The 12,959-nt window shown below is 47.0% G+C and overlaps 1 protein-coding gene across 1 annotated transcript in view; it reads left to right on the top strand.

Moving 5' to 3' along the window:
- Retreg1 (reticulophagy regulator 1) overlaps positions 1–12,959 on the top strand; it is a 128,702-nt gene that overhangs the window by 78,919 nt on the left and 36,824 nt on the right. The gene's annotated exons all lie outside the window — the stretch shown is intronic.

Genomic DNA, 12,959 nt, shown 5'->3' with positions numbered 1-12,959 from the left:
GCTCTTCCAAAGGTCATGAGTTCAATTCCCAGCAACCACATGGTGGCTCACAACCATCTGTAACGAGGTCTGCTGCCCTCTTCTGGTCTGCAGACATACACACAGATAGAATATTGTATACATAATAAATAAATAAATATTTTTTAAAAAAGTCTGGGGTTATAGATGAGAGTTTCCATTCTTGGTGTATATCCTGGCTCTGAGAGCTGCCTTCAGACAGACAGAACAAAAAAAAAAAACAGATTAATTCTGCCTTGTTTTCAAGGTAAAAGGTGAACTCTCGAATTTGAAGTCCACACAGCCCTATAAATGCCTGTCCATGTGACCCATTGTGCCTGGCATGGCCTGACTTGATGGCTTTTAGTTCCACCCAGAGCCTGCCTGTCTGGGTTACAATCGCAGAAGTTCCACTTTGAGTCCTGGGAAAGTGACCTAGATGCACTGTCCTCCTCTCTGGGGACCCCCAGAGGCTGTTGTTGACTTAGAGAGGCTTACCTGTGATGAGGAGTACTCTAGGAATCACAGGCAGGGAGAGCTGGGAGAGTAGAGAGAAGCAGAATGTGACGCAATCTAGCTGATGGCAACCACTGATACCGTAGGACTTTTTAGAGCCAGGACAGCCATACAGTGCTATCCCCAATCTACAGACCCTTAAGAGGAAACCGGGCATTTGCATCCCTGGTCTGATCAGCCATTAGTGTGTTGTCATTGGGAGAAATCATTTTCTTTAGCCAAGATGGTCCTACAGCCCTCCCTACAACTGGCATAGTCAGTCTTTCTTTTCTGCAAGGGGACCTGGTAACACGTCACAGAATGACCTACTTGCTGATAGTCCCTTTCTCATGCAATGCATGGTGGAACATTTATTTGGGTGTGGTATTCTGTAAGCCTCATTCCTGCGTTAGATCCCTGGTACCTGAGCCCACTGAGACACTCCCATAGCTGGTCTGTGATTGTAGTCCAACATGGGATCTGTCCAGGACATGTTCCCAACAAATGAGTGCAAATGAATGAGGAGAGCTTGAGATGTTCTCATCTGTCCCACAGGGTAACTCTTGGTCAAAACTTACTGATTTTTCTTGGAAACAGAATGTATACTTCTACATAATCTTCTCGGTCCATTGGATAGCCAGAGTAATGGCCTCCACAAACAATGGGGAGATCCCCCCAGTGTAACGTGTGTTTAAAGTTGTATAAATTCAAGGGGACAGGAGAGATAGCTCTGTAGTCCAGAGCACTTGCTGCTCTTGCAGAGGGCCTGAGTTCAGTTTCCAGCACCTATGTGGTAGCTCACAGCTATTTGTAACTCCAGTTCCAGTGGGGTCCACCACCGTCCTCTGGTTTCTGTAGACAGTGCATGAAAGCATCACCCAGACATATGTGTACTCATATACATGAAAATGTCAGTTTCAGCTAGGCTACAGTGTCTAGTTGACTCATTTGATCAGACACCCCTTCTGATGCTGTTATGGAGGTATTTATGGATGTGATAAACTCCGCAGCAGACTGTCAATAATGCAGATTGTCCTTCATAATTGCAGTGGACTTTGTCCAGCTAGTGGAGAGTCTTGAGAGTAAACTGAGGGAAGGAGCTTGGCCTTCAGACTGTGTATAGACTACATGCTGAAGCTTCTCCTGGACTGCCCTACAGGTGCCAGATTTGCCAACTCTCTTGGTACACGAATAATTTAAGTCAGTCTCTCTATGCATCCATCCTGTTGGTGCATTTCCCTGAGAAACCCAGCTGATGCTCCTTGGAACCCCCAGGATTCACTCAGTCTCTATGCCCAAGTCTTACCCAGACAGTGGTCATGCTCATCTGGGGTGACTTCCTCTGTTCCAGCCTCTGTCTTTAGGCCCAATAGCAGCCTTCCTCTTTAGCTGTGGGCTTGGTCCTTCTGCCCATCACCAATAACTCAGGAAAGGCTGCTTGTCACTGTTGACAGGAACTTCTTGTCTGTTTTCTCACACGAGGCCAGGTGCACTGCCGTGGAAAGAAGGGACAGCAGCCACCTTTCCGGGCAGTGTAAACATGATGTCCTCGCTGGCACGTGATGGGACTCATGTTGTCTTCTGGCCTCTCTTAAAACTCCTGACACAGGGTGTCCCTTTGCTTTTAACTTATATTTAGGATGGAGGTGATACTCACATTTTAACTGCTTGCCTGGCCAGAGCCGCTGGTGCAGGACTCTGAAGCAGGCCATTCCACTTTGAAATTTTTACTATGGTTTGCGATTTTGTCTTACGAGAAAAAAATAATGTAAAGTCAAGTTGAATAGAAAATATTCATGTTGGTGGTAGATAAGGCTGAAGGCAAAGTCTGTTGCTGGGAACCCACTGTGCCAACTTATGAGGGACTGTGTGTGAGGTTGCCATGGTTTGGTGCTAAAAGTAGGTGCATTCAATGAAGCCAAGTTTTGTTTTATTTTTAAACCACGGACTTTGTCTAATACTCTCCAGAGAAGAAAAACATGGAAGGTACGGACTGATGACCCACATGGCAAGGAAATCTGGACTTGGCGTATTATGTTTTAGAGATTTTGTCAAGTTGGGGGAAAATGACAGCTTGTTATTCTTGGCTTCATAAGAGTTCATTAGAAAGAATTCCCATGGCCCAGTTCTGTGGACACTGCTTATCCACTGAAAGCACACATGCCTGTCATTCTGTCGTGCATGGATTCACAGGGATGGACATATGTGTGGGTTCCAGACATTTGTTGCCCATCCGGCTCCTGGTGTTGTCTCTTGGTTGGTGTTGACCCTGGGTCTACAGGACATGGGGACATTTTGGAGGGAACTCGGTGTCTCACCTGTGGAGAAGGTCAGTGCTAAATGGGCAGGAGTGACCACCGCAGAGTTGGCCTCTGGCTCTGTGAGGGCTTAGAGGATGAGGTCAGACAGGGGAGGTAAAACCACGTCTGTGGCTGGAACAATTGGAGCTATGGTAGTAGATAATGTACAGCGAAGAACAGAGCACAAGGTTCTTAAATGAGTCATTAAGGAAATGGGAGAGAAGAAACCCCCGTATGTGCCCACACTCCATTGCTAAGGCGTTAAGACTTTGATCATTTCTACCCCATCATCCTTTGAGTGTAGATTGGATTAGAGTATGGATAGGGGGAAAAGGCAACTTTACAGTGTGCCTATCTGAAAACATGACTTTAGCCAAGTGATCCAATCGACGTTATCAGTGGGAAGTCATGTGGGCCCTTTGAACACTCCGGGAGCTGGTGCACTCCAAGGTTTTCTTGCTGACTCTCAGTCTAATACAGAGAAAAGAGCAGACACATCCAAACAGAAAGCTACCTACAGAATACCCCAGAACTATTAAGTCCTTGAAAGATGGTGGCACATGACTTTAATCCCAGCCAGCCCTCAGGAGGCAGAGGCTGGTGGATCTCTTTGAGTTCCAGACTAACCTGGTCTACAGAGTGAGTTCCAGGACAGTAAAGGGCTACACAATGAAACCATACCTTGGACAAAAAATAAGAATAAAGACAAAAACAAAAGGAAAAAAAGTAAGCAAAAAGAAGAAAAGCTGTGAGAGACCCCAGCAATTCTCATCAGCCCTGAGTGACAAGATGGATTTAATGCTTGAATGCAAATGTTAGCGAGAAACCATTGAGATGCAAAAGGAATCTGGAGTTTAGCTCATGGTGATGGACCAATGTTGGCTTTTAGTTTTAGCATATTTTGAGCATGTAGGAAACTGGCAGGGGCCCCTGGCAGGGTATATAGCAGTGTCTTGACTCTTTATGGATGATCTGTCAAACCCAAAGTGATTCAACAGAGACATTATAACAAAACAGGTTTGTGTGTGCTCTCGGGCGTGGATGCTGCATCCCGAAACCCAGCCTTCTAAGGTGCTAGCCTGTGGTCAAGGAATCATGAAACAACCCTACTGGGGACTACCACACTCTGTTTATCAAGATTGACATTTTTGGATTGTGTAACTCTGATTTTATGGCTCATGCTCCATTGTAGGGCTGTGATTTTAATGTGTCCTGAGTTCCTTTGTTGGAAACTTAACCCCCAGAGTCAGTGTTGGAAGAAGAAATGTGTAGGGCTGACTAGACTGTGGGCTACGCCTCACAAGTGGATTGATGCTGATGTCGTAGGTGCTTAGTTCTGTGGTTGTGGAGTCTTGATGAAAATGTGAGTTCCACCCCTTTCTCTCGGATGTGTCCACTTGCTTTTTTACCTTCTACTGTGGAATGAGAGAGTCCGGCAAGCAGGTGCCTTGACCTCGAGCTTCCCAACCTTCGTGTAAACATAGAAATAAAGCTTCTTACTTTATGAATTACCTAGTGTGCTGACTCATTTTATGTCAGCTTGACACAAGCTGAAGTCATGTGAGAGGAAAGAGCCTCAAGTAAGAAAGTGCCTCCATAAGATTGGGTTGTAAGGCATTTTCTTACTTGGTGATTGATAGGAGAGGGCCCAGTACATTGTGAGTGATGCCATCCCTGGGCAGGTGGTCTTGGGCGCTATAAGAAAGTAGGCTGAACAAGCCATAGCGGGCAAGCTACTAAGCAGGATTCCTCCATGGCCTCTGCATCAGCTCCTGTCTTCAGGTTCCTGCCCTGTTTGAATTCCTGTCCTGACTTCCTTCAGTGATGACTGCAGTGTGGAAGAGTAAACCAAAGAAGCCCTCTCCTCCCCATGGTCATGGTGTTTTGTCACAGCAAGAGTGACCCTAACTAAGACACCCAGTGCCAAGGGCTGTGGTAAAGGGGCTTTAGTTTCTAGCCTGATAGATGCAAAAAAATACATATGGGATCCTTTCAAGTTGTCCTGTTAGTGGGAACTAGAGGTGCGCCAGACTCCTGAGATACTTGACTTATCAGCAGGCAGTGAGAGCTGTAGGTAAATAGCCATCTTTTAGGATATCGGTGGAGCTGCACCCTGAGGAGAAGCAGTGAGGAGGTTCTGTAAGTCAGTCTCCTCTCCCCACTCATCAGGATCAGCATGGCATCCAGCCTTCCTTGTAGCCAATCCTTCTGAAGCAGCTGTTTCCTCTTCAAGAAGGGCCCGGAGGCTGGAGGATGTTGGCCAGTAGTGTGGTTTTCCAAACCCTCGGGCCTGAGAAGTTCCTTCTGTGTCTGAGGACATCTCACCAGGGGCCAAGGCTGGGTCACGGGTAGCGCTTACCTGGCCTAGGCCCCTGCTTTGCCCCATGGCACAGGACAAGGAGAGACTCGGAGGAAGCTCTCTGTCACCTGGCCCACGGCTTCAGAGTGACAGTTCAAATAATGAACTATCACGGTTGTGTGGCTAATGACCTTTAGCTCAGCTTGACTTCTTTGCAAAAGAGCTGTGTAAATGCACAGCCAAGAAACATCTTATCAGTTGTTCAGGTGAGGAAAATGTTTTAACACGAACATAAGCAAAATATAATAAGGAAGATCAGCGTATCATAAAAGTCATCTCACAACTCATCATTAAACAGGTGCTTGTATATAATTGTTACCTGAGTTTGAGTGTGTTTTTAAACTCTGGAGATAAACTTTGTTTTGATCTGAGCACCGCCCCCCCCCTCCTTCCCTGTCCTCAAAGACCTCTGTCTCCACCCCTTGTGACCTGGGAAAGTTTCCAAAGCCTTCCGCTTGCACAGGTCAGTGAGGCTTGGCAGAGTTCTCTCTCATGGCTGTGGTGTTTGTTCTGAAATTCTTGGAACTAGGATTTCTCTGTCAAGGAACTAGACCACTCAAACACATATGCCGCCATAGAGGGGAGCTGTGTGGGAAAGAGCAAGCAGGAGTGGCTGAGGCGGTGGAGAACGGACGGACTCCACTGGGTAATTTGACCCCACAAGTGTCTAAATTCTTGTGGGAATTTCACGGGTGCTTTCCTGCGGGGCAGAGGAGAGGACCTAGAGGAGTGTGTACGGCTAAAGGGAGAGTGGGAAAGAGAAAGAAATGGGTTTGCTAGCAGAAGCACATGTCAACTAAAGGAGAGTGGTAATCAGGGATTGAGAAGGAGCAAAGCTAGTTCCAGGTGATCACCTCACCCCCACAAGGCAGCCGAGGAGAACATTTGCAGAGACCAGGTTCAGTGTTAGGAAATGGGCCACAACAGTGGCTGGACCCAGCCGAGAAATCCCTGTGGTGAGGTGATGTGGTTCACAAGGTAGGAGTGCCTATTGTCTTCTTGCTTCTTCCCTAAGCTCTTGCCAGACCGCCTCCTATTCCTTGGCACCTTTCCCAAGGCTACTCCGGCACCCAGAATTCCCTACCACTTCCTCCTACACTTCTCCATCCACCTTTACACCTGCCAGCCTCTGTGGAGCCTGGCCAGGGAACGAGGGGACTGCGTGCTCCCATTAACTGCTTAATACCACCAATCAAAAAGTAGTGACATTGAATGGAGCTCGATTAAGAGAGTCAGGATACTCCTGTGATAACTAACCCAATCCCGCCCTAAGGAGATGGACTCATTCATGAAACTTCCGTCCTCAGGACCCAGGGACCGTTCATTGATCCCCATTTCCCATCATCATCAACCTGGAGATTAAACTTCTGATAAATGAGTTTCAGACACACCCAAAGCAGGGATATTTCTAGAAAACAGATAGGCAGTGGTCAGAGCTCAGGTGTGGGACAGGTTGATATGGTGGTTTTTTCCAGAGTTGCTATGTTTAGCTGGAAAGAACGTGGAGGGAAACTTCGTGTGTGATGCTTCCAGCAAAGCGAGTTACAGGGCTGGAGTCCGGTGTAAGATGAAGAAAGACAGCGGGGAAAGGCTCCGTTTTCTCCTTTTCACTGTCTAGCCGTTCTGACCCCACTTCTCTCACACCTGTATCTGGTCTGCAGGTCCACAGGTCTGTGTCGATTGCCCTCAGACTGAGGCCGTGTGCCTTACGTGAACTCCATTGGGGCTTCAGAGCACGTCTAAGTTTTGCTGTTGCTATATCTTTTCTGTATTAAGATTTGGCATAACATCGCCCTTGAGAGAAAAATAGCTTTGTGTTGTTGTTGTCAGAACCAGGAAGCCAGGGTGGGTTTCAGTGTGACTCCACCGACCCTAGAACAGGAGAGAGGCACCTGCTCGGGACACTTGGTTAGCCAGCAGACTGACAGTACTGAGTGGTATTGTTTGTGCCATGTGCACACATGTAAATTAAATCCTTTGATTTACTTTGTTTTTCATCCAAGGAGAAAAAATGTTTTTTTCACGTTGTTCCAGAAGTATTCTGGCCCTAATACTGGTGTCCTTCCTCATTCCACTGGTGCAAAGTGTACACTATGTCCTCCGAACTTTTGCGGAAAATGAATTCTCTGTTGACACCAGTGGAGTATGGGCAGGGAGAGAAGGGCCTGTCTTTCCGCCTGAGTCAGGATCTGGAGGGAGGAAATGTCCTGTGGGCTGTTGTTGTCAGTCTCACCTGTCCTGTGGGCTGTGGTTGTCAGTCTCACCTGTCCTGTGGACTGTTGTCAGTCTCACCTGTCCTGTGGGCTGTTGTCAGTCTCACCTGTTCTGTGGGCTGTTGTTGTCAGTCTCACCTGTCCTGTGCGCTGTTGTTGTCAGTCTCACCTGTCCTGTGGACTGTTGTTGTCAGTCTCACCTGTCCTGTGGGCTGTTGTTGTCAGTCTCACCTGTCCTGTGGACTGTTGTTGTCAGTCTCACCTGTCCTGTGGACTGTTGTTGTCAGTCTCACCTGTCCTGTGGACTGTTGTTGTCAGTCTCACCTGTCCTGTGGGCTGTTATCAGTCTCACCTGTCCTGTGGGCTGTTGTCAGTCTCACCTGTCCTGTGCGCTGTTGTTGTCAGTCTCACCTGTCCTGTGCGCTGTTGTTGTCAGTCTCACCTGTCCTGTGCGCTGTTGTTGTCAGTCTCACCTGTCCTGTGGGCTGTTGTTGTCAGTCTCACCTGTCCTGTGCGCTGTTGTTGTCAGTCTCACCTGTCCTGTGGGCTGTTGTTGTCAGTCTCACCTGTCCTGTGGGCTGTTGTTGTCAGTCTCACCTGTCCTGTGCGCTGTTGTTGTCAGTCTCACCTGTCCTGTGCGCTGTTGTTGTCAGTCTCACCTGTCCTGTGCGCTGTTGTTGTCAGTCTCACCTGTCCTGTGGACTGTTGTTGTTGTCAGTCTCACCTGTCCTGTGGGCTGTTGTTGTTGACAGTCTCACCTGTCCTGTGGGCTGTTGTTGTCAGTCTCACCTGTCCTGTGGACTGTTGTTGTCAGTCTCACCTGTCCTGTGCACTGTTGTTGTCAGTCTCACCTGTCCTGTGGGCTGTTGTTGTTGTCAGTCTCACCTTCTTGGTACCTTTTATGATCTCTGCTTTGTCCCTTCTGACTAACAGCAATTTCAGAAACGTTGTTGAAACAGTTGCTAAGGTTGTGTTAGTACTGCACCTTTAAACTTTTTTATTTTATATGCGTGAGTGGTTTGCTTGTATGCGTGTCTGTGCACTGTGTGTGTTCAGGGTCTCCGGAGGCTAGAAGAGGTTGTTCAGTCCCTAGAACTAAATTTAGAGATGGTTGTGAGCTGTCCTGTGGGTGCTGGGAATTGAACTCAGGTCCCCTGCAAGAGCAGCCTGTGTTCTTAAACGCTGAGCCATCTTCCCAACCCCTCACTGTAACTTTTGTTTTATGTTTTATTTGGACTAATTTTGGTAGCAAATTAAAGCCCTTGATCAGTTCTAATAGAATCCAACAACATCAGCTATAGTAGATGTATTTTTAAAGGGTTAAAAATAGAAAAAGGTGAAACCACTTTCTATAACTGTAATTAGTCAGTATTTTCAAAGGAGCTCTTTCAGTGTGCTGTCCACAGTTATTAATGAGATGTTTTGGCTAAATGTTTTCCATTTAGTCTAAAGACAAGGCAGTGAGTGCATTTACAGCACATCTCAATTTCGATTAGCTGCATCTCAAGTGTTCAAGGGTCACGGGTGGCCAGTGGACACTACTGTGAATGATACATTTTGGGGGCGTTTTGTGGCACTGAGTGCTAGTATTAGAAACAGTGTTTCCCAGTCCCAGCTGATACATCTACAACACAGTTCCTGCAAACAAGGCTTAGTGACTAGCATGGTCCTCAACCCTAGACAAAGAGCTATAGGCAACTGTAGGCTGAGAGCAGGAGAAATAGTCGTCTCCACAGAGGAGCAGACCAATTAGTTATCCAATACCAAGTGGTCATCCCTAAAGTCATATGTGTGCATGTGTGTGTATGTATGTATGTATGTATATGGGTGTATGTAACATTATATAGACTGAGGCGGTTGTATTTATATATTTAGAAGTGTGTATGTATGTGTGTGCATGTGTGTGTGTAAAAACAGCTGAAGACGAAAATCAAAAAAAAAACATTAGCAGGCGGTGGTGGCACACGCCTTTAATCCTAGCACTTGGGAGGCAGAGGCAGGCGGATCTCTGTGAGTTCAAGGCCAGCCTGGTCTACAAGAGCTAGTTCCAGGAGAGGAACCAAAAGCTACGGAGAAACCCTGTCTCGAAAATCCAAAAAAAAAAAAAGAAGAAGAAAAGGGCCATAATTTGAGAGTGTGCAGGCAGAGATACATGGGAGGGGTGGGAATAATGAGGAAAGGGTAGGAGGCAAATGATGCGTTTATATCTGGGTGTTTTTTGATGTTCTAAGGTGCTCTCGGGAAAACCCAGATGGAGGTGCCCATCACAAGGCATTACCTCCAGAAACGCAGAGAGGATGCAGCAGCTGGGACTGGAGGAACGTGCTCACCTCAGGAGGCCCTGGCTGAGGGATCCATCCAGTCTGCTCTACAAGGGAGAGCTGGCCTGAGATCAAGGGGCGAAGAGTTAGAGGGGATAAAACTTTAAGAGTATTAGAGCCCCGAAGGGATCTGGAGAACTCTGGCTCTGACCCACGAGGAAGATACTGAAAGAATCCAGAAGGCACCTGACTGTGTAAACTAAGGCAGGAAGGCTCCCATCCCAGCCAGGCTTGCAGACCTTCCCCCGGATCCCAGGGAAAGGGCTAGGAGTCTTGGCACTGAGGACTTGTGGATTATAGAGGATCTTTTAGCTACCCCTGCCAGATTTCTACCTACAAGAAAATCCCTGAAACTCCCCTGGAGATCCAGGTGCCTGAGGGCTGACTAGGGAGCCAAGCCACACCTCGGGTGTGCTTACTTACTTGGCTGCAGCTGGCTGAGGGACTGTGAGAAGGGCCGAGATAAGACCTCTGAAATAGAATGGGCCTTCCCTAACAGCCACAAACATCCCAGGACACCCCGCCTGACATCAGCTGACAAGGCATGCCTATCCCCAGTAGCTGCCTGAACTGGCACCGAATGACACTATTCAGAAATTACCTCTCTAAGGTAGCCTGCCTTGTTTGTTTTCAGTGCCCTGTAGACTTGGGCCAGCACGGTGCATGCACAGAGACTGAGCCACTGCTGCCTCTGAGAGTGTGATCGATGCCCCGAAGCTTCGATAGATATCATCCGAATCTGAGATGTGGTGTTGAGGACAGCCAGGCTCACAATGTGCAAAGAAGGCTTGTTCTCTTTGGAGTACATATAGTACCTAAGTTTGGATGTCGTGATATTACCAGGGATTTAGGTTAATGTTCCTTCTAGAATAACCGACCAAATATTAGTCCTGGGTAACCAACCAATCATCAGTCCGGAAGCCACAACGTGACTGCTAATGTGTTTTTTAGCATTACTCAGAGGGTAGTGCCGTTCGCAGCAGCACATTTGCTGTTTCCTCATGACGACACTTCAGTCACACCAGGAAGCCCACAAGCAGGGATTTGTGGAGAGCTTGCCAGAGTCACTGGGATGGAAAGCGATGACTTTCCACCAGGATCCACATCCGGGTCCAAAGTCCGTGTCCCTAGCTACTAGGTCATAGCTGTCCACTGTCCTCAGGGACAACTTCTGCTGCCGGGAAACCTATCCTGGCACGTCACAGAGTGGGAAGACAGGTGATTCGGGAGACTCATGTATAAGGGTTTCTGCAGCAGGAGGGAGAAATCGGGTTTAACTTTTCAGTGAGAGAGAGTGGGAACGCATAGCCAAGGAGATAGATGGTCATGAGGGGTGAGGACTGATGGACAGAAAATTGCTCAGAGGGTAAGTGCAGAGTTTCCGGTGTGCTCCCAAGAAAGAGGCCCATGTCCAGGGAAAACTCAATATGCAAATTGATATACTGACAATGTTTGGAGGTGAGGCCACTCGGAGGTACTTAAGAGTTGATAGGTTAATTAGGGTGGGGCCCCTGTGGTTGCGTTAGTAGCTCTATAAAAAAAATGGACCCCTAAACTAGTACAGTTGTTTCATCTTGCCCCATAGTATTCTTTTTAAGTGGCATTTTTGACATGTTTCACACATGGCAGACTCGTGTGGCAGCCGGGGAGGAGGGCACATCAATTCTTTCCTCCCGCACGGTGTGGCCTGATGGACGGATCTCTGCTTTACTTTTGGTCTTAGTTTTACTGGCGTTGTTTTGTTTTGATGTCCACTGTTTATCCTAGGGAAATAGTTTGGGCAGGGTTAAGTTGGGTTGACTACAGTAGTCTCTCTTCATCCACAGGGGTATCTTCCAAGACCACAGTGGATATCTGAATCCACGCATTAACTGAACCTTATATGTACTGTTTTTGTAAAACAGCCATGCATGCATATGATAAAGTTTTATTTATGAAGCAGGTAGAGTACAGATCTACAATGTCCTGCAGATCATAGCACGGTTTTCAAAATTTCATTAAGACAAGAACTTTTACCTCATCGTTTTAAAGGAAGCACCTTATACTTTGGCGTCATTATTATAGGTTTAATAATGGTCACTTGGATTTAAGCACTACAGTTACCTTAATAGTCTTTTTGATAATTTAAGATGATTATTAAGTGACTAACGAGCAGGTAACATACACATGGTTGGTACTGGAAAAGAAAAATGATCCCCGTGCTGGGATAGAAAGAGAGTCAGGACAGAAAAAGGAGGACATCACAGGATGATTTAAGATGAAATTGATGGCTTGTTGCTTAATAGGACTTCCTATTGGAATTATTAGACCATGGTTGGGTCTGGGTGATTGAAAACATAGAAAAGAAAACCATGGGTGAGAGGGAGCTACTCCAGTGGTATTTCAAAAGAACAGTGGCGTTAAACTCTTTGTCTCACTTGCAGTTTACAGAAAGGTAAAAGTTATCCAGTCGTTGACTGCTCTCAGTGTCCGCCAGCTCAGGCGGCTGCTCTGTCATGAGGACTCTGCCAGGCTTTCCCTCCATTGCACAGGTCACATCTTACTGAAAGTGGCTTCTGGAGATCCAGCTATCAAGTCTGAAATGTCTCTAGCAGGAGGTAGAAGGAATACACCGGGGTGTCATTTACTGCAAGTCCCTGGAGCTGCCCAATGGCTTTGCTGACACCCTCTCAGTCAGAACGTAAACACAAAGCCTTCCTTAGCTCAGACGCGGCGAGCATTCTAGTTTTTATCCTGGAAGGCAATGCCTGGGACTAATCCAGGTTGATACCTGGTGAAGTTGGAAGGGAATATGAGAACAGCCTACACAAGGGCACTCTACAAGGGCAGCGGCTTTTTGCCCTTCATTGCTCAGACTGCTTTTTAATCTCCAAGAGATGGGAGTGGGGTCTTCCCTGTTATTCCTGGTGGAGCCTGAGAGTTCCTCAAAGCTGCTGTTGAGGATATAGCAACAATATAAAACTTTTACACTGTAGATTTGTGGAGGCTGTAGATACGATGGAAAGGAGACGGATGGTTTTTTTTTTTTTTTTTGCCATATGGAATGTCAAAGGAAAAATAAAATACATTACTAAAAGTTAATGTACACATATTTGAGGAGAGTGTAAGCAGAGGGAAACCTAAAACCTCAAAAATGTCTGGGACACGAGCTTTGGACTTTTGCCTGTTGTGAGGGCTCTTCTGGCTTTGGCCAGAGGCACTGCCTCCAACCTGTAGGCGACTGTCCCCAGCAGCCCACCTAACTTTCTGAGGTACCGATAACATCTGAAAATCT

This window comes from Chionomys nivalis, chromosome 15 (assembly GCF_950005125.1).
Source record: "Chionomys nivalis chromosome 15, mChiNiv1.1, whole genome shotgun sequence".
In the NCBI taxonomy this organism is placed as follows: Eukaryota; Metazoa; Chordata; class Mammalia; order Rodentia; family Cricetidae; genus Chionomys; species Chionomys nivalis.
The sequence above is the reverse complement of the archived record's forward strand: the minus strand, read 5'-3'. Positions and strand labels throughout refer to the sequence as shown.